Source organism: Cupressus sempervirens, chromosome 9 (assembly GCF_028749045.1).
Source record: "Cupressus sempervirens isolate cs-2001-9-10 chromosome 9, ASM2874904v1, whole genome shotgun sequence".
Lineage (NCBI taxonomy): Eukaryota > Viridiplantae > Streptophyta > Pinopsida > Cupressales > Cupressaceae > Cupressus > Cupressus sempervirens.
The window spans coordinates 521902012-521926648 of NC_143126.1; positions in this window are offsets into that span (position 1 = coordinate 521902012).

The window sequence follows — 24637 nt, forward strand, 5'->3', positions numbered from 1 at the left end:
GTAATTGTACTCATGTCTCAATATCATATTAGTCCCTTCTATACCTCATATATGATTCTAACTATACCAAAATTAATCACATCTGACCATATCATCATCCATAAAGATCATATATCTTTAGCATATTATTCCATACTTTGCATGTTAAAAATGATCTTTTATATACCCTTTCAAATACTTTATCTAGCTAAAATTAATGATAAAACATATAGTGCACATAAACCCAAAACTAATTATTAAGAATTTCTAACTGGAGTTATTATCTAGGATGTCACCCATACATTTCCAAGTAATTGAATTGACAAGGCAATTCAATTCCTTAGGCAAAAATGTATGATCTCTTTCACTTGTTCTATATACTATGATATAAACTTGTCTTCTAATTCTTTAACCAAAACATGTGCCAAATTCTATATTAATGCAAGTTAATATATTGACATCATATTTAGACTCTATTCTAACTATATCCAAAATTGTAGTGAATGAATCTTACTATTATAAGCTCGTTGATCCAAATAATCTTGTTGTTGATAGTTTTCCCGCTATATACTCAGTTATTTTTCAAGCTCAAGAAAAAAAAATCTAATCACTACTCCAAGAGACCTTACTAGATGAATATGTTTCCATAAATGAAATCATTCATGCCCTTATATTCAGTCACTCGTTGATAGTCTCCCCCTTTGGCATTGATGGAAACACTTAGAAAAAAATTGACTACGGTGACAATGCTAAAATATCCTTATTCGAAATTGGCTCAAAACTTATCAAAATTTGAGTTGTACATTCTATAATTGCCTATACCATGTTCCCCTTATATATTCTACTTCTATACTTATATTTTTCATTTCTATACTCTCTCTTTGACATCAATGGAAAAGGTAAGAACAATAAGATACTATCTACAAATCAAAACTTGGTTCTCTCCCAAAACTGCAAATCTTCAAAATTCTTATTTAATGCCATAAAATAAACATCTCATACCTTTTCATGTTTTATGCTACTTGAATCTCATAAAATATAGCATATGATGTTATCTCTATTGTATGGAGGTGTACTAGCCTAAATGTTTCATAAGTTTTCTTTGAAGTCTCTAATAGATCTTGCTACTTTTGCATAAGTTTTAACTTAGGTGAAAATAAACTTTGTAACAAGGAAAATATGTGTTAAAAAGTCTCTCTTTCTCTTTGAAGTACATTTATTACCTTGAATGCTTTACTTGCAAACTTTTTAGACTCTGTTACACCTTAATTTGACTTAGCAAAGTCCTTTTCTATCTTTTCTAATTTGATTTCTTCTTCTTTAATGCCTTTATCCAAATATTTTATAGGGTTTGTACAAATAATTCACAATTGCATACCTTATTCATCTCATTCCTTTATATCCTAGATTTTCTCATCAATAACTTTGACATCATTCTCAATATTTGCACAAACTTTTTTTTAAATGTCTACAACATATTCATGTTCTACCATAACCTTGGAAGATTCTTCAATTGAAGTGAAATGTGTGTCAAATTCATCAAGTACAATGCTCAAGTTCTTTACAAAATTAATTATTCTTCAAATGTCATCTTAGTAGGCAATGCTTATACAATTTTTCCAATACCTTAACTAAGATTCTCATGTGATTCTCTGACTTCTTTTTAGATATCTCCTTGGCTTTTCCAAAATCCCATTAATGATATCTTCAAAAGTAGCAGCTAAGTTTACTACATATTTTTTCTTAAGATTTTACAAGCATAAATGTAATACAATGTAACAACAAAGTGGAATCAAGCTACAATAAGGTAATCCATAAATACAATACAACACAAAACATAGATTATAAATCTCAAGGGTTCCATAGTCTCAAACTATGTATAAATTAAATTCCACTGAGTACAATTAATAAACACCACTCACATAACGTAGATGAACAAATAAGGATGTCATCACATATGAGATCCTAAACCCAAATAATGCAATATCCAAATACATAAGACTTTACATCCATTGCACATGGTGTAGGGTATGAGATATAAATCAAAGTACATATATATCTCGTAAAGGTATCATAACCAATACACAAATCAATATAAAAGAATAAGATACGAATATTGAACAAATCTCCAAAGATGAATCATGGTAATGTAGTTGCTACAAGGATCAACCAACACTATCCAATAGGAAGTAAAAACATATATCTCAACAATAAAGGTTACGTTGCCACTTAACCTCCTAGAACCCAAAGAAGGCTCACTCTTTCCATACTAGGGAGATAATAGTAGACTCCACATAGAAATCAACTGCAAAACCAACCTCACAGATCAAAAGATAGAATCCTAAAAATCTCTATAATCTCAAGATCAATACTCAGCAATATAGATAGTACATACTAAACAAGAGGAAACAACACATATAAGAAACCTAAGATTTATATAGGGAAGTATCATCACATAAATCTAACCCTTTAGTTTCATCCTGGCAGCTTATTTGGACTCCATCACTCAATTGATCAAGTATTATCAACAAACCTCTCATATAGGAAATGCTACTAATCATGAAAGTCCTCAATCAAACATCTACTCCCATCCCATTTGATTCAGGATTTCAATCAAGTACTCAAGCATCGACAAGGAACATATGTTATTAATTCATTATAAAACCATGTATTTAATGTATCATGTTATCACTTTATTCGAAATGACCCATATAAAATCAAAACCATATATATAGAACACAAAGCTAGAGAAATCAAAGAAACATCAATAAAGTCTAGAACACGTTGCCAAAAAAACTTAAACTAAAAATCTCACGTCTACAATTCAATAAAGAAAATGAGGAAAAGTTTATTTTCAAGCATCTTGTGAACCAAAATAGTAAAAATTAAAATTAAAATTATATTAATAGAATTATTCCTTTTACAAGGGCATATTTACATCAATTTATAGGACATTCAAAACCCCAAAACAATGCATAGCTACAACAATATTAAAAATAGGTGATTTGTAGTTGAGAAGCTAAACTTTTCCATGTAATGATATTTTTCATTAGTGAGGTCTACTATTATGACCATACCTAATCTTTTGTATTCTTGAACTTTTCAACCTGACACTTATTTGAAACTATAGAAGGTTAGTTTTTTCAAGTGGTAAGGATAAAAAACCATCAATAGCTACAAGAAAAATAGGATATCTTCATACAATTTTCAAACACCAGTCTTAATATTTTTTCCTTTGAGTTTTGAAAGCTTGTTAGAGAACTATTTCTATATATTGTAATCATGTCTTGATGTTTGTTTTTTCCTTTTTTTTCAGCATCAATTAAGACTTCTATTTATAATTATTTAAATATGTTTAGTATCAAAAGTTCTTTAATATAAGTCATCATCTAATTTCTAGTGGCAAAGATCTTAAACTTGTATTCTTGAATGAGATATCACAATATGGTATATGCACCTCATTTGCATCAAAGTTGGGTTCCTCCCATAAAGAGTGTGTAGTTCAATATTGCTTTCACCATATGTGACTCAAAGATATATGATTGGTATCTTAGACTATAAAATTTAGACTTTTATTTTCCTTTTGGTTCTTATTAATATAATTGCAACATAGTGTGCTCTTCTTACCTTCCTTTAAGTTTATATAATGATGAGGGGCATTTATATCTATTTTAATATATTTTATTGATGTTAATAGGAGTCCAATCACCACATTGAGGGTGCCTCTCAATAGGGAAAGTCCTTTGTTTTTCACTTCCAATAGGCTCCCAAAAAGGATAAGGGGTAGAGAAAAGAAAAAAGAAAAAAGAATCTAGAATTCTCTCATAAATGAGCTTTCATCTCATCCCAAAACCTAGTTTAGATTTTGTGTGACCAAATTTCTATCGACTATTATAATGTTCCTCAATACATGAATAAGGAAGTAATTATTCAGTAATTAACAATTGTTTGATGAATAAATTTCCCTATATTTAGTGTTAATATGTTGGATACATTACATGGGATTTATTTACAATAATCTAGAGGTTGGTTTAGTTCCTAATGTTGTAGTTTGAGTGGCATGACCATAGTCTTTGAGGCCATCTCTACCATTATTAATAGGTTGTCAAACTTAAGACAATTTCAACAATAGAAAATTTTAATTATATGAAGCTTCTTTCTTATGTATGTTTTTGACTCTTTTATTGACATATTCTTAGAAGCTTATTGGGCATTCACGTTAAAATCAATTGGCTTACACCTAAAACAAACCCTTTCCCTAAGAATATCCAATCTTGCACAACATAGGAAATCATTACAAGTCCATTGTAAATAAGTCATTTCTTGCTCATAGACTACAACTTCACCAATTTTTTGAGTGTCCAACACCTGACAAATGTTGAGTCAATTAACATAGTAGAATAGGCCAATATGCAATCATTCTATTCATACAAGACTAATAAAATGAGAGGAAAAAATGTTAAGAGGCCCTAAATTCGAGAATTCTATTGCAGCAATTTGTGTACAATTTGGCATCTACTTGTAGTTGTAATATTGATGTTTAGGAGACTATTACTCAAAATACTTGGTAAACATCATGCAACTTGATGTTCAAAAGGTCATTACTTTGAGTACTTGGTGAATATCTTGCAACTTGACATTTAGAAGGTCATTACTCAAGTAGTACTTGGTGAATGTCATGTGACTTGACATTGAGTCTAAGGCAATTACTCTTGATATCATTATTTAGATATCTTCTTACCAAAGATATCCTTAAAACTTTCCATTCCTAATTTTACATTGAGGTAATATTATATCTTGTGTTTATCCTCCCTAGCTAAAACAGAGTATTGATGATTGGGAGCTTCAATTGGATAAACCTATGAGTTAAGACTATTGTAGATATATATATATATATATATATATATATTGTTGGAGTTGAGGAAAGCCAACTCTGAAGACGCCAAGATCACCTGCATGCGAAACCTGTCAAAGAGAAGCCATAGAAGGGAAGAGCATGGAGCACGGGCAAAAAAGCCTAAACGGACATGAGAGCCATCATAATGCAAACACAAGAAGAAATGTATTTAAAATAAGAAATGATGTTATGTTGTTGTGATGTGATATGTTGTACAATGAGAGAGAGCCCGAATATAAAGAGCTCATGGAAGCTTGTAGAACAAGCTGGAAGGTGGTAGAAGATAAGTGTGACAACTAGAAGGGAACAAACTCCCGTGTTGTCAACAACTAACCACTACATGCATTAAATATAAAATATTAAATAAATGCATGACCTAAGTAAGCTTAAGCAATAGAATAAATAATTAAATATTAATTATTTACTCTAACACCCCCCCTTAAGTGCAACTTAGGGAAATGCCTTAAGCTCACAAAACAAAGATGAAATGCATAATGGGTCCCGACAATGAGGCCATTTTAGGTACCCAAGTACAATGCAAGAAAATGCAACCTCTGTAAGCAGGGAAAGAGAGAAAACCACATGGGAAAAACCCTCCCCCAAAAAGAGGTAAGAACCCAGTGAAGAGCTGAAGAAGTCTCCAACTAGGGAAATTGTCCCCTAAAATAGGAACAAGAAGTGATCATGAAGAAGTAGCATCACTGAAGTAGGAAGAAGCTGCAAAATCTGCCAAACTGCTGATCTGAAGAACCTCCATGGAAGAAGAAGGCACGAACCGAGCATGTCTATATGGTAGATGATCCATCTCACCTAAATGCATAGGTAGCCAGCCACTGCAATCGCCTTGTACATAGGATCAAACACTAAATACATAGTTCACACTATCAAACCATCAAACCATGGATGCATTAGAATACAGCATAACCCCCCCTTAATGCAGATGGGGTGTGATGACAGGCAACTGAGAAGGTGAGCCAAAATCTCTTGCAAACGAACCAAGAACGAGGAAAGAGAAAAAGAGATACAAACACCGATAAAGAAACGGTCTAACTGACTCTGCATGGGGCTAATGTCATGGAAGGGACACTCACTTGACAAAGGGAGAATGCCTAAAATAGCAAACAAAAATCTCCCCCATGGTGCTTTATGAAAATAGTGCAAGTACACCTGACTCAAAACAACGTTCATGACTCCCAGAATGCAAAAGTGACACTTTATCTCAGTGCGATACAAAGAAATGCTTCAAAATGCTAGCTACAATGATCAAAACTGAAAAAGAGCTAAACCAAAAGAAAGTACAGCCGAAAAGAAAGAAAACCATGCCAAGAAAATGATCCTCGGGCCTAAAACACTCAAAATATCCACCATAGAGAAAAAATGCCAAAACTATGATAGAAAGAGCAGAGGCCAAAAATGAAGAAAAAGGACTACATTTCTGAAAAGAACACAGCACCAGCTTTCCAGAAATATAAAGTTTTCAAAAAATTGACATGGGATGTAAAAGATATGCATGCTGGAGTCAAAAATAGGACTTCAGACTTCAACAGAAAAAATGAGCAATAAAAAAGAATCAAAACCAAAAAATACCTACACCAAAATCTCTGTCTCAGAACCAACTTTTTGGTGCTTCTTTTGGATCGGAAAAATACCTCCGTATGCAAGAGTTATGGCCAAAAAACCAAAGGTAGGTCCAAAAGCAATCGGGAGAGGTGCATGCAATGATGGATGATGCATGCTGACGTCAGCAAGTCAGACGATTAAATTTGACGGTTTGGTGGCCGTCGTAGCAAAAAAGAGTGCCACGTGGCATAACCACGTGGCAGTACGGATGATAACGTGGCTGACGTGGCAGGGGTGACGTGGCGGGTCCACATGGCAAGGTGCCACGTGGCGCCCAGGCCACGTGTCACCCCTGTAGTGGCTGCAATGGCGCTGACACGGCTGCAGAGCTGTCGGGCTGAGCAGAGGTGGCCGGGCTGGTGGAGCTACCGACAGAGGTGGCCGCAGGGCGGATGACGAGGATGAACCGCCGGTGGAGGGCGGCGACCGAGAGGAGGCCGGGCCGCGGCGGAGCGCGGGCGGCGCTGCCTGCTGCGGTCGCTGCGGGTTGCGCGCAGGTGGTGCGGCGGCGGTGCGCCCCAAAATATATTTTTTTCAAAAAAAATCCGTCGCTGCATCCGTACGACCGTATGGCAGACCCCTGCAAGCAAAAAAGATTGCCTCCCGGAGCTCTGTCTCCAAAATTGAAAAACTTTATATGAATCCTGATTGCAAATGGCCTTCCGAATCCATTGGTGATGTTCGTTTGGGCCCAAAGTGCTTCAAAAATTTGCTGATCCCTTGATTTGAAGAAAAATTGCACAAATAAACTAGGGTTTGTGACTTCAAATCACAGCTTCAAAACTTCTTCAATGAAGCTGCAGCAGGAAGGCTCTGATACCATGTTGGAGTTGAGGAAAGCCAACTCCGAAGATGCCAAGATCACCTGCATGCGAAACCTGTCAAAGAGAAGCCATAGAAGGGAAGAGTATGGAGCATGGGCAAAAAACCCTAAACGGACATGAGAGCCATCATAATGCAAACACAAGAAGAAATGTATTTACAATAAGAAATGATGTTATGTTGTTGTGATGTGAAATGTTGTACAATGAGAGAGAGCCCGAATATAAAGAGCTCATGGAAGCTTGTAGAACAAGCTGGAAGGTGGTAGAAGATAAGTGTGACAACTAGAAGGGAACAAACTCCCGTGTTATCAACAACTAACCACTACATGCATTAAATATAAAATATTAAATAAATGCATGACCTAAGTAAGCTTAAGCAATAGAATAAATAATTAAATATTAATTATTTACTCTAACATATATATATATGTATATATACATATCTATATGTATATATATATATGTATATATACATATGTATATATGTATATATATATGTATCTATACATATGTACATATAGATATACATATCTATATGTACATATGTATAGATACATATATATATACATATATACATATGTATATATACATATATATGTATATATATATACATATACATATATATGTATGTATATATATATGTATATATACATATATAAACATATATATACATACATATATATACATATATATATGTATATGTATATATATATATATACATACATATATATACATATATATATGTATATGTATATATATATACATATATGTATATATATGTATATATATATATATGAGATATTATAATATATATAAATATTCTTTATATATGAGATATAAATTATATATATCTAAGTGTTATTATATTAGATAAATTAATATAAGAATTGTTAGAGTAATTAGATATTTCCTAATTAACTCTAGTTTTCTTAAGCTAAACTTTAGGCATATAATAATTAATTCTTTTATTAATTATTATTATGCAACCTAGGTTGGCCCTTTTAGGGTTTTGATCTCCTTTATAAGGATGATCTCTCTTTGAAATTATTAATTAATTCAATTTTGATAATAGCAATTTCTCTTTTTTCTCATAAAAAATGTCTCCTCTATGGATCTAGGAATTCCAACCTCTATAGATTTTCTTTCTTTCTTTTTTGTGATAGGTGTTTGCATGTAGGTGATTCTTGGGAGCTGTGGGGTTGATCTTTCATCAACGTCAACATGGTATCAGAGCTTTAGATTTGCATGCCCCTGTTCTATTAATGAGAGGTTTTGGCTTGGCTTTCAAATCTGTGCCCTTTTTTTTTAAAGTTTTCATTTTCTAGAGGATTTTTGTACTGGATCTAGTGGTCACTAATTTTTGGTGCAATTTGAGCCCAAATAGACCTCACAGTTGAGCTCAGAGCACCCAAAAACCCTTATTTTTATATAAAATTTGTCAAATTTGGGCACAGTTGGAATTTGAGGCAAAAAAATATTGCTCCTAGATTGGGCACATTTCCCAATGAGGCAACTTTATTCTTTTTGGCACAAAAATCAAGATTTTTTAGCACAAAAATCAATATTTTTGGCACATTGATCAAAATTTTGTATGCAAATTGAGACAATTTGGTTGCAAAACTAGCACACTTCCTAAGGTAACTTTTGGTACTAGTGGGTACACTTTTTGATGCATTTTGACACGGATCCTGAGGCAATAAAAAAATTTGTCCATTCTAGCTCTATTTTGACCTACATGTGGTTTTTAGGTTGTAACTTGCTCATTCAGATTTTGTTTTTCGCAAACAAGATATCACCAAAAACCTGGTTTTGAGCCCATTGCAATGATCCATTTTATTTGGACTTTTGATGCTATTTATTTTCTAGTTTATGTAGTCAAAATCAGAGGTTCTATTTTGCACTTTAAGAGACATATCTTGAGGCATTCTATTTTCCAGATTCTGGTCCAGACACATCCCATTTAGTTTTTTTCTTTTTTGTATTCTGGTGGATATCTTGGTTGTTTCAAGTCTGGAGATCAATTTTTTTTCCTCAAATGATTTTTCATGGGTTGTACAATATGTTATATCATCCTTATGTCTCTTTTGATCTTTTATGACATCCTTTTGTAGTATTATTGCAAACACACTGAGATAAAGTGTCACTCTATTGCATTTTGAAATCTTGCATATCTTTGTGTTTTAGATTATGGTAAAAATAGGTTTTGAAGGGACCTTGAAACCCTTTAACAAAAGCATAAAAGATAAAAAATTAAAGTCCACCAAGTTTTACAAGGACCTGAAACCTACTGAGAAACAACATCAAAATCGAGTTTTACAGGGACCTAAAACCACATAAAATATCAAATAAAAGTACCCAAGTTTTACAAGGACCTGGAACCTAGTTTAAAGACTAGATAAAAACTAGTAGACAAGACCAAAAACATTGCATATCTTTGTGCTTTTTTGTACTCACACTACATTATAAAGTGTCTTGGGGGGTTTCATGTTGGACATATTAGTGATCTTTCTTTTTGAAGTGATTGTTCCTTCTATGACATTATCCCCATGATGTATCAATGACAAGTGTCATTCTAGGTGTTTGTAGTTGTTTTGCACTCTCCATGTTCCTGATTCTTCTTTCTACAAGAAATATTGCATTCAATTTTAGTTTTCATATCTTACCTCTTAGTATTGTAGGGGGTTATGTTGGTTCTATTTCTTTCTTGGTTTGATGGAGTGAAATATGTATTTAGTATTTGATCCTATGTACTAGGTGATTATAGTGGTTGGATACCTATGCATTTTGGTGAGAGTGATTATTTACCATATAGACATTATTTCATTCCTATTTTTGGAGACCATGAAGATACCTTCCATCTTTGATTGATCAACTCTTCAAACTTAGTCTTCTCTACCTAGTCATTTTCTATACAATGAATATTCTTCATATCAGTAGTCTAGTGGTGTTCTTCATGATAATCTTTTGTTCCTATCTTCTGGGACATTCCCTATTTTGGAGGCTTCTTCAGTTTTCACTAGTTCTTTTAGCATTCTTTCCATCTCTTTTTGGAGTAGGGATTTTCTCATGTGGTTTTCACTATTTCTTCTCTTTTCAGAGATTTGGTTGTGCTTGGATACCTTGTCAGGATTTGTTTGTCGATATCTCATTTTTCAAAAATGGAGTCTGTATGCCCAAGATATGAGAAAATTTGTGAAGGTAGGCCTAATCAGAGCCTTAAGAGGTGACAGGATATTCTAATACAATGCTAACATGGTTGAGCCCAAATTTGATGGTCAAACGATCATCAAGTCAAAAAAAGCCATAAAATGTGACCCTACTAGAAAAAAAATATCCAACCATCAAAAATAAGTTAGAAAACCAAGGGCTAGTGCTAGAATAAAAAAATTGATGGGTGTCAGAGTAATTAGATATTTCTTAATTAACTCTAGTTTTCTTAAGCTAAACTTTAGGCATACAATAATTAATTCGTTTATTAATTATTATTATGCAACCTAGGTTAGACCTTTTTAGGATTTTGATCTCCTTTATAAGGATGATCTCTCTTTGTAATTATTAATTACTTGACTTTTGATAATAGCAATTTCTCTTTTTGCTCATCAAGAATGTCTCATCTATGAATCTAAAAAATTCTAGCCTCCATAGCTTTTTCTTCTCTCTTTCTGTGATAGTTGTTTGCATGCAGGTGATTCTTGGGAGTTGTGAGGTTGATCTTTCATCAACCTCAATAATAATGATTAATGAAAATTTTATATATGTATGTATGTATGTATGTGTGTGTGTGTGTATATGCATATATATGTAGATATATGTTTGTGTGTATATGTATATGTATATGTATGTATGTATATATATATGTATATGTGTGTATATGTATATTTATATATATATGTGTGTGTGTATATGTATATATGTATATATATGTATGTGTGTATATATGTGTGTGTATATGTGTATGCATATATTTATGTATATATATGTACAATATATATATATATATATTCATTATATTAATGAATAGACATGTCCCATGAAGGGATATCTCCTCTTGATTTATTTTCAATATAAATATAAGTGATCACTACCTTTGAAAAATACATACCTTATAGGCAGTATGATTGCATTTGTAGCAATCCTTAAAAGTTAACACTAATTCCATTGTAGTTTCCCTAACCTAATTAGGGCTCCATAAAGCTTCTTCATGAATCTTCTATAAAATGTTTGTGACTTTACATAGTGTCTCAACTATAAGATTATCTTTATTTGGATAGATCTTCCTTTGTTCTAATAACACCTTCTAGTTTTTTTATAATTGTTCCTTTATTCCAATAGCATCTTCTTCTTGTCAATAGTTTCTCCACTGAGTCTTATCTTGATTCCTTCTTGTTTTCCAGCAATGGCAACCTTAGTCAAAATCATCTTGGTACCTATAAGGGATTTTTCCAAGTAACTTGATACTCTCTTGAGTTTTACTGAGTGGGATGATAACTAGGATGCCATGTCTTGTAGAGGAGAGTCTATTCTAATTTCTAAGTTTTAGGCAATGTTATGAATTAGCTTTGTGGAAATGTCAATGAATAAATTTTAGGGCTTTTCTTTAGAAATTATCACGAAATAGTTGGAAATAATATATTGGGAAATGTATTATCAACATGGCTCGGGACTTATATGTGTATGTTTATTTAATGTCTAGGACTTATATGTGTGTGATCATTTCATGTTTATGACTTATGTGTATATGTTTATTTAATGTTTAGGACTTATATGTGTATTTTCATTTCATGTCTAGGACTTATATGTGTATGTTCACTTAATGTTCATATAAACGATATGTGTATGTTAATTTAATATCATATCTACACATGCACATTTTTATATTTCATATTTTAGATCTCATCTTTGAAATCTATCTACTTTAATATAAATGATATGTTTATATTAATTTCATATTTAGGAATTATATGTGTATTTTCATATAATGTTTAGGACTTATATGTGTATGTTCATTTAATGTTTAGGACTTATATGTGTGTGTTCATTTCATGTTTAAGACTTATATGTGTAAGTTCATTTAATGTCCATATAAATGATATGTGTATGTACATTTAATATTTAGGACTTATATGTGTATGTTTGTTTAATGTTCATATAAATGATATGTGTGTGTCCATTTAATATAAACGATACATGTGTATGTTCATTTAATGTTTAGGACTTATATGTGTAATGTTTAGGACTTGTATTTGTATGTTCATTTTATGTTTAAGACTTATATGTGCACGATTATTTAATGTTCATATAAATGATATGTGTATTTTCATTTAATTTTTAGGACGTATACATGTATGTTCATTTAATGTTTACGACGTATATGTGTATAGTCATTTCATGATTAGGATTTATATGTGTATGTTCATTTCATCTTTAGGACTTACAGATATACATACATGTTGATATTTCATATTTAAGACTTTCCTGGATTTTGAGATGTACTTTTATATCATATCTACATATGCACATTTATATCTCATATTTTAGATCTTATCTTTTAAATTAATTTATAATTTAATATAAATGATATTTTCATGGTTATTTCATGTTCAGGACTTATAGATATACATACATGTTGATATTTCATATTTAGGACTTGAGAGTAAGTGCACCAAGATGGTGTGCAAAAAGGGGGTATAAGTGGACACTTTTTTCTAAAATCAGGTAAACCTAATCTTGGAAGAGCCATTTGAGGGTCATGCACTCAAAATGAGAAAATGTGTAAAATAAAAAAATTGAATTACTCTAAATCTAGTTTCTAAAATACCAAGGTTTTTAAAACATGGATAATATTAACAGGTTCAAACCCTATGTGCATAGAAACCTATTCCTATTTTTTGTTGAAAAACATTACTTAGTTATTTCCACGTGCTCCACAAAACATATAGTTATATTTAGTATTTTTAAAAACCCTTTAGTAGGATTATGGGTAAGAGTAAGATCTAGAATTTTTGTTTTTTACATAATTTTCTGAAAAGTATTTTTTTTCTATGAATTTTTGGAGTGACCCCATTCTGAAATTCTAGTACCTCTTCATATGTTAGGAATAACTTGTATAAAAATAATCTAAAATCAACACTTTTTCTAAACAATGTGTATAGAATCAAGTATAGTAAATTAGTATGTAATTTATTTTCTATTTCGTTAAGTAGATCAAAAGTTTTTTTAAATGGTAGGTACATGTCTAAGAGGACTATCAAGACACTAATATAGAAAAATTAAGTTCACAATGCTATTGTTGTCAAAAAGTTAAAAAAACCATATGGTTAGAAAGATAAGAAAATGTGTGAGGTTATGGTGGTGTTTTTCGAGATACCGACTTCACCATTTGCAAACCTGATGAAGTCAAAGATGGGAATTGATCTTAGAAATTGAAAAAATGTCTAAAGCAACAAAAATAAAGAGAAATATCCCTTATTTATATTCCTTCCATGTCAACCTCTTTTAAAACTAGAGGTGTAGGCCTTCACAACATTACTAATAGTAATAGGGCTTTGGTGCTAAATTAGCTTGGTAAGTTACATGTATGACAAACCATTTTCCAAATGGTGTCAACTTTTACAAGAGAAATATTTGGACAACATGGAACCCTCCAAGATTTTTACTGCATTGGATTTGCCAAAGGGTTCTGCCTTTTGGGATTACCTGATGGCTTCTAAAGAAGTTATTACTTTGTTCATATCCTAAGAATTGCATAATGGGGAAAGTGTCAAATTTTGATTTGATTCTTGAAATGGGTTCCCCACACTCCCCCCCTGCATTTATTGATTCTTTAAAGGAATTTTAAAATATAGTAATTCAAGCTTGGGGAACATCTTTCTCTAATTATGTTTCATCTATATATAGATTTACAAGATTGGTTATTTGGAAAGACCCATCAACTCTCCCTATATCTCACAATTCGGTTGCCTTTTTGAAGCAAATATTAGTTGAGAGGAATGTTTTATGTCTAATCAGTTAGGTTGCCTCTTATCGGCTCTAGCCAAAGATGGTAAATACTCTATTAAGAAAGGATATTTAGCCCTTCAAAAAATTCAACATAATAAAACCACTTATTATTTTGAGGTCTTTTTTATCATCTCTCTCCTCTTGGAGCATTCATATAAGGGTTTTTGAGATCTAAATTTGGGGCTCATAGTGATTAGTACTTTCTCATAATGTAGTGTATTTTCTTCTGTATTTCCTTTTTGTATTAGGCAATGATTGAAGTTTCTCTTGACTAGTTTTTTTCTCTAGGAGATCTTTTTGAACAATCTTTTATTATTAACATAAATATAATATTTTTCCAAAACAAAGGTAAAACATAAACCCAAGCCTTTGGGTAGTTTAACAAACCTATTGCCAAGCCTAAATGTGATTGTGCTTTTATGTTTAACAAAATGTGATTGTGTTATGTATAGTAAAACTAAATTGTCATACTAGCCATAATGTAATCATGTTGTATATAATAAAACTAAATTTTCATACTAGCCATAACTCAATCATGTTACATATGTCTAAATGCAAAGTCAATTGTAACTTTTCATTAACACTATATATATATACACTGACATATTTATATATTTTATCTTTAAATATATATAAATATACTTATATAAATATATGTGTGTGTACACGTGTGTGTGTGTGTCTAATTTATATCATCTATCTACATTCTTGCTCTCTCCTTTCTTACCCCTATCATACATCTCTCTTTCTCTCTCTCCCCACTCCCCTTACCTCTCTCTCTCTCTCTCTATACACACACACACACATGCATATATGTATCCCCTACTCTCTCTACTTCTCATCCCTCTCTCTTCCTATCCCCTTCTCTCCATCACTCCCTCTCTCTCTACATCATATCCCTTATCTCTCTTCTTATACCCTTCTCTACATCACTCTCTCTCACTATCTCTCTCTCCTCATCCTATCTCCTTCTCTATATATAATGTTGGTCATTTTTGTCTTCCCACCAAATTTGCCAAATCTGAATTTAAACATGGTAATGTTTGCATTTTTTAAAATTAAAATAAAGTGGGGCATAGAAATATTTCATATAAAACTTTAGGCTATAATTTATTTCCTAAGTGACTACATACTTTAATATTTTTCTGATCCGTACCTTACTCGCCATCTGATCCTTCATCATCCATGGTAGTCACTTTGTCACTATGCAAAGTTGCATGACCTTTATTTCATGTGACATAGTGATGGCTCAGTGGACTCCCTTCCTATTAGAATAGTCAGGAAGTTGTCAAAGCATGTCAACATTTTGTTGGTTTCTCATTGGCCACAATATGACTATGCAAGGTGTGTGGGCTAGTTTCTTCCCACAACTTCCCCATCATCAGATCTTTCATCATCTAGGGTGGTCACCTTGTCCATATGTGAAGTTGCATGCCCATTACTTCATGTGACATAGTGACAATGTGCCACGTGTCTATGTGGGTTTGAGTTTCTTTGGTGAGTTAGACTGAGATGGCGTATGGTGGAATCTTCACTAGTTGAGCCTCTGACATCTCTAGGTCATGGGCCACATGTTCTCAATTTATACCTTCCACCGTCTATTGCAAATAGATCAATGGTGGTCACTTTTTTACTATAGGAAGTTGCTCAATATTTATTCATAGTGACAAAGTGATGAGTTGATGTGTGGTAGGTGGGTCCATTCCTTTTTGGGTCATGGTGTGGTGGGTTAGTGTCAGATAGGTTGGCAAAGGACCATGTTTCCATTCATTGGTGCACTAGCAGGATTGATGATTTTTTGGGACTGTCAAATGGTGGAAGATCAATGCCTCTCTCTATGTCACTATAGGAAGTTTCTCAACCTTTAGTCATAGTGACATAGTGAGGATTTTCCATGTGTCTCGGTGGGCCTAGTTGGGTAGGTGCAATTAGGTTAACATTGCAATTAAATCAATAATATTGCAAGCCATCATGGTTAAGTTTGAGGGTGGCATAGTCAAGTTGATATGGTGGTCAAATGAGTGAGGACTCCATGAGGTAGAAAAAGGAAATGATACAGTCAATCCACATGGAGGTTTCTGGTTGCTTGACTAGGTTGACCTATTGACCTCACTAATTTGTAAAGCCAAAAATAAGAAACATAGGGTTTCTTGCACAATTTGATCTTCATGATCAATTCCAACCACTTTCCAATGAATGCTACACCTAGTGAATGAAGGTAAACACTCAACCATCTCTGGTTTTATCCATTTACTTGGTCAGAGTGACTTAATGGTGACGTTTTGTCTTCTTGAGGCTTTGTTTTGGCAAAATATTAGATTTCCTTGTATTTGAATCTGTGCCAAGATTAGCTTTTCTCCAGATACATGATTGTTCTTTTCAATCTTAAATGGTAGTGGTTGAGTTTGGTTTAGGATAGAAACTATCTTAGTTATGCCTAAGCTATAAAGGCATTTTTTGTAAATTTTGTTAAGGTTGACTCTTCTTTGTTTTCTCTGATATTGCTCTACAAGTTCACTATAAATTCTCTTTGCCTCTAAACTTATATGACATTCTACCTTATCTCCTCCAACCATTGATGTATTGTGAAAGACCTATTTTCCTCTCATTAGTGTATTGTGGATATCTACAATCTTGCATGATTGTATCTCCTTTTGGCCTATGAATGATATATAAGTGAATTCTCTTCTTCCTTGTCTCATTTATTTGGGTTTTTTGATCTGTATGTGATTGTTAGATTATAACAAGTCTAGATGTGTATATCTTTAGGTATCATGATGGTTCAAGTGTGCATATATGGGAAAAGATTAGTTTAAACATTCTATTTTGGTGCATCAACCTCTAGGTTGCTTTCTATGCACTCCTTCTCCCTCTTCCTTTCCAAATGTAGCTAGGTGCACCTTGATAGTAAAGGAAGTTGACCTTCTCCAAAGACTTAACCTCACATTTCAAGTCCCATAGCTTGGAGTTTGCTTCCATGTTTCACAAGGTTTTCCTTAGGTAAAAACTTTGGACAAGGGTGCAAACTTTTGTGACAACAGCTTTTGGCATGCCTGGTGGGACATTATTCAAAAAATTTCAAGTCTACTAGTGTCAAAAACAAGATTTCAAGATTAATGCTAAGAAGATAGTGTTGCTCTTAGTGTTGCAAGTCTTCAAGAGGCACATCCCATGAAGAACTCGATGACTCTACACCCCTCACATCTGGTTTAGACTGAGTTGTAGTGATTCATGCCAAAAGCTAAAACAAGGGCATCTTCTAGAGGTAAATTTTAGTACCAAGAGCTTTTATTTTCAAATCCTAGAAGAAGAAAGACTACATTATCTTTATTACTAGTTAAGAGTGCAGTAGTAACAAATACTCTACTCCTCCTGCTATTAGATCTCAACCTAGGTTTTAATCTTCTCATATAAATAGACCATTATTCCATATGGCACAACCTAGAGCTCATGATTTTTCCACCTTTAATGGTGGAAGTCCTCCTTTATTGGCCCAAAGACATGACATACCAATAGCTACGCTTAAAAGTATACTTGAATTTATTGGTGAAACTTCTATCTCTCCCTTGGAACATATTCAAGAGGTTGCAAATTTTTGTATTATCCATGTTATTATAAAAGATGATGTCGTTGTTAGATTCCTAGCTTCATCTTTAAAAGGAAAAGCCCTAAAATGGTATAGGAGTCTATCACATGGTTCTATAATAGATTGGGATGGATAAGGAGCAGGACTATGTAAACACTTTGAGGATAAAAGTGACTATTTGTCACTTTTAGAACAACTAACTAGTATAAAAGGAACCCCTCGTGAATATATTACTGATTTCAATTACAAATTTCAAAAAACATGGGATAGAATACCTACTTTAGTGAAGCCTACCCCTGGTAATGCCTTCTTACATTACCTCAAAGCTTTTAATAGTGATATTACCACCATAATCCAAACCATGGGAGGAGACACTTTACCTAATGCTTATGAAATTGCAATAAGGGCATAAAACATATTGATACAAGGAGGAAAGTTAGCCCCAAGGTCTCCTATGCTCTTCTTCCCCGATGTCCCAAATCACCAGCCAATAATGGTGCTATTCCCATAACTTCTGCATCATAGTCCCTTGCTCTAGTCCCTCAAGCTTCCACTACATCTTTAAATAGAATAGATGAAATCAAGGAGATGATGTCGTCTATGATGTTGAACATAGATAAAAGATTGCAAGGCCAAGAGAAGAAATTGGAAGATAACTTCTCTATGGTGCAAAAGGTGGGCAACAAAGTGGTGACATTGCAGAGGCAACAAGGTCAAGGTAGTAAGGCTCATCAATTGCAATATAAAACTCTAAAAAATGGTAGACATCCAAATCATAATTATGGGAATAGTTCTTTCAATCAGATTAGGTAGAATAGTCATGCTTCTACTTAAAATGCAAACCAAAGCAAGGCCATAGTCCCTCAAACAATATGGCCCAAGATCAAGATTTTTGTCCCTCTTGTAATTAATCCTATGTTTATTGCATGTGTTGGAAGGCTGAATCTTATTTGGCTTTGACCATTCAAGAGCTTGTAGTAGGAAAATCATACAAGGAGAACCAATCCAAAGATACCTGATATATGCAAAGACAAGGTGATTGTTCCTTTATGAATCATCAGGTGGAGGAACATTATAATGTAAACCAGAATTCCATTGCTCACAACACTAGGAGAAAAAGAAGAGCTATTGAAGATGATGCCTTTCCTCCTCCTAATCAAGCTTCAACATCAAATGTAGTGCCTCATGTACAAGAAACAAATGATCAAGCCAATGCTCCTCTACAACAAAGGCAAAGTAATTCTAGAGGAGATGTGAATAGTCCCCAAGTTATTCCATCTTAACCTCCTACACATGTAGTTCTCAAAGCTTCTACCAAAGCACATAATGCATCATTCAATGTGGTAGAATAGATGAAGAAGAAAAATGTCAATATTTCCATGTGGGATGTTGTTGCCACTATACCCATGTAAAAGAATTTGTTGCAATAGGAGTTGGAAAGCATTGAACCAAAGGATCAGCCACCTAGTATGGAAAGTGCCACAAGCTTGGTACAACCATCAAAGGAGGTAGAAACAAGTAAAAAGGTTATACCTCCTCCATTTTATGTTTCTCTAATTATAGGGGATAAACTAGTCCACAATTGCATGATTGATTCAGGGGCTAGTAGTTTAGTGATGCCTAAGTGTGTTGTTGATGCTTTGGAAATGAAATATACACCCATTGCTAGGGATGTATTATAGTTGGATGGTAGTACTATCAAGATTTTAGGGATCCTTAGGAATGTGGAAATGGCCCTACATGCATGTGTTGGCATAAAGTTATTTGCCATTAGTAACAACACTCATCTTACAGTTCACACCGAGTAACACAGTTCAAACCGAGCACTGGCAACATAGTTCAAACTGAGCACTGGCAACACAATTCAAACTGAGCACTGGCAACACAGTTCAAAATGAGCACTGGCAACACAGTTCAAATCAAGCACTGGAGAAACAGTTCAAACCAAGCATCAAAGACATAGTGTCAACCGAGCAAAGTTGCACTTAGTGTCAACTGAGTAAAGTTGCACTTAGTGTCAACCAAGTAAAGTTTCACTTAGTATTAACCAAGTGAGGAAGCACTCAGTGATAACCTAGCTCAGGAGGTTATTGAAGAAGTTAGTTTCCACCAAGTGACACTATATCTACCAAGTCACCAATGGTTACCGAGTTCCAGGCAACATTGTATGACTAGTATGAACCGAGCCCCTACCTCTACCGAGTGCATGATGATGCCAAGTAACGTAGTGGATGCCGTGTATCAGAAGGTCACCAAGTCTGTCTGAAGAACTTGAGTTTATTTTACCATTTGGCTGACTCACTTATATTTTGTTCACTTGTGTTTGGCCGACCTTGCATGAATAATTATTAGAATGGTATATATATAATTGACACATTCAAAAAAAAGATATATAATATTGCACAAAGGAGGGACATAAGATATGATATGAAAATTCATCAGCAAAAAAGAATACTCAGCAAGGTCTACCAGGAGCAAAAATGATTTCATCAATCATAGAAGGTGATCTACAATAAAGAACTAAGTCAAATTGTAAGTTGATCTGTTGGTTCATCCTAACAGGTGAATTATTTTTTGTAAATCCTTTAACAGGGTAGACTTAACCGTCTTTATTCAAATCTCCTAATAGAGTGCATACTTGTAAAGTATGTTTGTAAATCCTCTAACAAGGTGGATCTAATAATCCTCCGTGCTCCTAATAGAACAGATCACTAGAAGTGATCATTGTAAGCCTTAACCGGCCAACTTCATACTGTAGTAACGAAGCTTTGTGGGTATCATCCCCACCCCAGTTTTACTTTCTACTTTGGAAGGTTTTTGGGTCACCAAATCTCTGTGCATATATGATTTAAATGTTTAATAATTTTTATGCAGCAGGATAGATGAGTAAATATTGTGTATGGTTGACTTAAAAGTTTTATTGTTACTGATTCACCCCTCCCCTCTTAGTAACCTATTACATCTTGAATATTTCCAATAGCATGCCCTAGTTGTATTGTAGCCCAAGATATATTTATTGTTGAAGTCAAGCCACACTTTTTAATCTATATATCAAGAGACTTCACTTCCCAAATAGGTGGTTACATATCTTCTGATTGGTCATATATGTTTTTTAGAACAAGATATGGGACCAAGGCTTCAATTAGAGCAGAGCCTCTAGCCCTACATCATATTGAACCCTACACCCCTAATCTGATCAATATGAATTGCACTATCCTAGAAATGGATGAGAATGACATAGTGAATGAGCCTACAACTTCTCTAGTAGAGATACCTAATTTTCTCTTAGATGAGTGGGCTAATGCATGTCAATTTGATTTCATATCAGAAACCCTTGAAATAGGTCTTGGTACATACTATGTGTCAAAAAGGTTGCTCTTGTCCCTAACCTTATGAAAACCAAAGAAGATGTGAGTGGGACATGGAGCATGTACTTTGATGGATCAAGAAATAAGAATGGATCAGGGGTTGGTGTGATGTTGATTTCTCTTGCACTAGAAAGGACGTACTTCTCCTTTAGGCTCCAATACAATTGTACCGATAATGTGGTCGAGCATGAGTCCCTAATCCAAGGTCTCCTACTTGCTCAAAAAAGAGGAATTCAAGCCTTAAGTGTATATGGAGATAGTGTGTTGGTGGTTAATCAAGTGAGAAATCAAAATATCACCAAGAATGGTTAGCTCAAGTCTTACAAACATAAAGTATGGGATTTTCTTGGAAGTTTCAATGCATTTGATATTCAAAGCATCCCTAGAAAATAGAATAGATATGTTGATAGACTTGTAGTAGTGGGTGTATCTTATGATGTGCCAAAGTACCTTGAAGCTAAAAAGAAGAAAAAGATTAAGGTGGTGATTAGGCCTGCTATCTCTGACAACCACACCAATTGGCAAGTATTTGAATCTGATGACCAAATTGTAAGCTTCTTGCTGAATGAAGTAGAGTTCTCAGAGAGAAACTAGCCTAGGTTACATGACCAGTATGGAGATCAGATCATCAATCTCAGTTCCAAATTTTTTTCTAAGGGTCTCATTAACTTAGAGAGTATTTTCAACTCTGATGATCAAGAAAAAGGGAGAGGTCCAAACCTGACCACAAAGAGAGATAACTACACACCTGTCACTATTGTTGATGGAAAGACTCTTAACTTGGGGAAGGTATGCACTAATGATGAACATGAATTTTTCATTAATTTATATCAAGAATTCAAAGATGTTATTGCTTGGACATATGAAGACTTAAGGGGTTCTAACCCAAATGTGTTTCAGCATACCATAGATTTAAACCATGATACTAAGTATATTAGACAAAAGCAAAGGCCAGTCAACCCAAAGATTGAACCTTAATGAGAAAGGAACTATCCAAACTTATAGAAGCCAATATCATGTTTCTTATTAAGCACTCTTCATGGGTAGCCAATCTTGTTCCTGTTAGAAAGAAGAATGGAGAAATCAAATTGTGTGTAGATTTTAGGATCTTAATAAGGCTTCTCTTAAAGATCACCATCCCCTTCCTTCTATGGAACAAATTCTATCCAAAGTTATTGCATCAAAAAAAAATTCTTTCGTAAATGGTTTTTTAGGCTATAATCAGGTGCTAGTCCAAGAGTCAAATAGATGTAAAACAACATTCACTACCAAATGAGGTACCTATGCTTATTGTAAGATTCCATTTGGACTAACTAATGCAGGTGCCACATTTTAGAAGGAAATGGAGATGGCCTTCAAGGGTGTGCTAGAAAATTGTGTATTAGTCTATCTTGATGATATAACTATTTTTTCAAAACATGTAGCAGATCATTTTGATCATTTGAGATAGATATTTTAAAGATGCAGAGAGTATGGTGTCTCCCTGAATCCTAAGAAGTGTGTGTTTACTACTGATCGAGGAAAGTTCCTAGGAAATATTGTGTCAAGAGATGAGCTAACAATAGATCTAGAGAGAGTAGAAGAAATTCTCTCTCTCCCACTTCCCAGTCATAAGAAAGGATTACAAAGCCTTCTTGGTAGAATCAACTTTTTAAGAAGGTCCATCCTTGACTTACCTCCATGGTGAAGCCTCTTATAGCTATGTTGAAGAAGAACATGGTGTTTATTTGGACCAAGGATGGGAAAGCTAGTTTTGAAGAGATCAAGAAATCAATTGCATCAGCTCCCACTCTTGTAAATCCCAAATTTGATAGAGACTTCATCCTTTAGTTCCTTGGAGGAAAATCAAGTATATTATCTATTGTAACATAGCTGAATGATGAGAATTTGGAGAAGCCCATTGCTTTCTTTAGCAATGGGCTTAAGGATTATGAAGGAATATATAGCTATGTAGAGAAAAAAGTCCTTTCTATTGTAAGGGCTCTCAAAAAATTCAAACATCTTTTGTCTCATAACAAGGTTCAGCTCCTGGTTCTACATGCAAGTGTAAAGGAGTTCCTACTGAACAAAGATATCAATGAAAAAAGAGTTGGATGGATCAAAAAAGTCATGGAATATGACATTGATATTAGGATCACCAAACTTGTGAGAGGCAGGGGATTGTGTGATAAAATGGTCTCTTCTTTTGATACACCCAAGGAAGCTGCCCTCTTAATATAGAATGAGCAACCAGTAGGGAATAAAAATTAGAATGATTGGTTGCACGATATGACTACCTTCTTGATAGAGGGAAGATATCCAAATGGCCTAAATAGAGCTAAGAGAAGACAATTCAGATTGCAATCTATCCCTTATGTCTTGGTGGATGGAATACTATTCAGGAAGGATTCTAATAGACTCCTATTGAGATATATCAAAACATAATAGATCAGCAGGCTATTAAAAGAGTTCCATGATGGGCCTGTTGGTGGTCATTTCTTGGCTAGGGTTACATCAATGAAGATAATGAGGGTTGGTTATTATTGGCCAACTCTTTTCAATGATTTCCACAAACATGTGAGGAAATGTGAGAAATGTGCTTTCTCCTTTGGAAAGAAAAGATTGGCTGCCCTTCCTCTCCATCCCATCCAAGTAGACCAACCCTTTTCTCAATGGGGTTTGGATTTTATTGTTCCAATAAACTTGCCTCTAGTTTTGGTCACAAATGGATTTTGGCAGCCACAGATTATTTCACAAGATGGATAGAGGTAGTAGCTCTGAGAGATGCAATAGAAACTTCAATGGTTGAGTTCCTTGATAGAATAGTGACCAAGTTTGGCATTCCATCAACATGCCAAATCTTTTATTGGAAATCATATATGCTCATGGGCTCTAGAATATGGAATATATTTGAGTACTTCCTCAAATTACTACCCTCAAGGTAATGGATTGGTTGAGTCATCCAACAAAAACTTAATTAGGATAATGAAGAGGACAATTGAAGACAATCAAAGGTGTTGGCATGCTAAGTTGAAAATTTCCCTTTGGGTTGATAGAATTACACCCAAGAGAGAAATTAAGAACTCACCCTTCATGCTAGTATATGGAAGGGAAGCAAGGCTTCCTATTTCACTTAAGTTCCCCTCTCTTTAACTATGTCATCAAGTGGAGCTAGGTGAAGGTGATGTTATGACTGTCAGGATGGCTGAAATAATAGAAATGGAGGAAAAACGATAGCAAGCTATACATACACTTGAGGTACATCAGCAACAGGTCAAAAAAATCTTTGATAAGAAGGCTATGGCTAGAGTCTTCAAGGAAGGAGACCTTGTCCTCAAATGGGATGCTGATAGAGCTAAGCCAGGTAGGCACTCCAAATTTGATG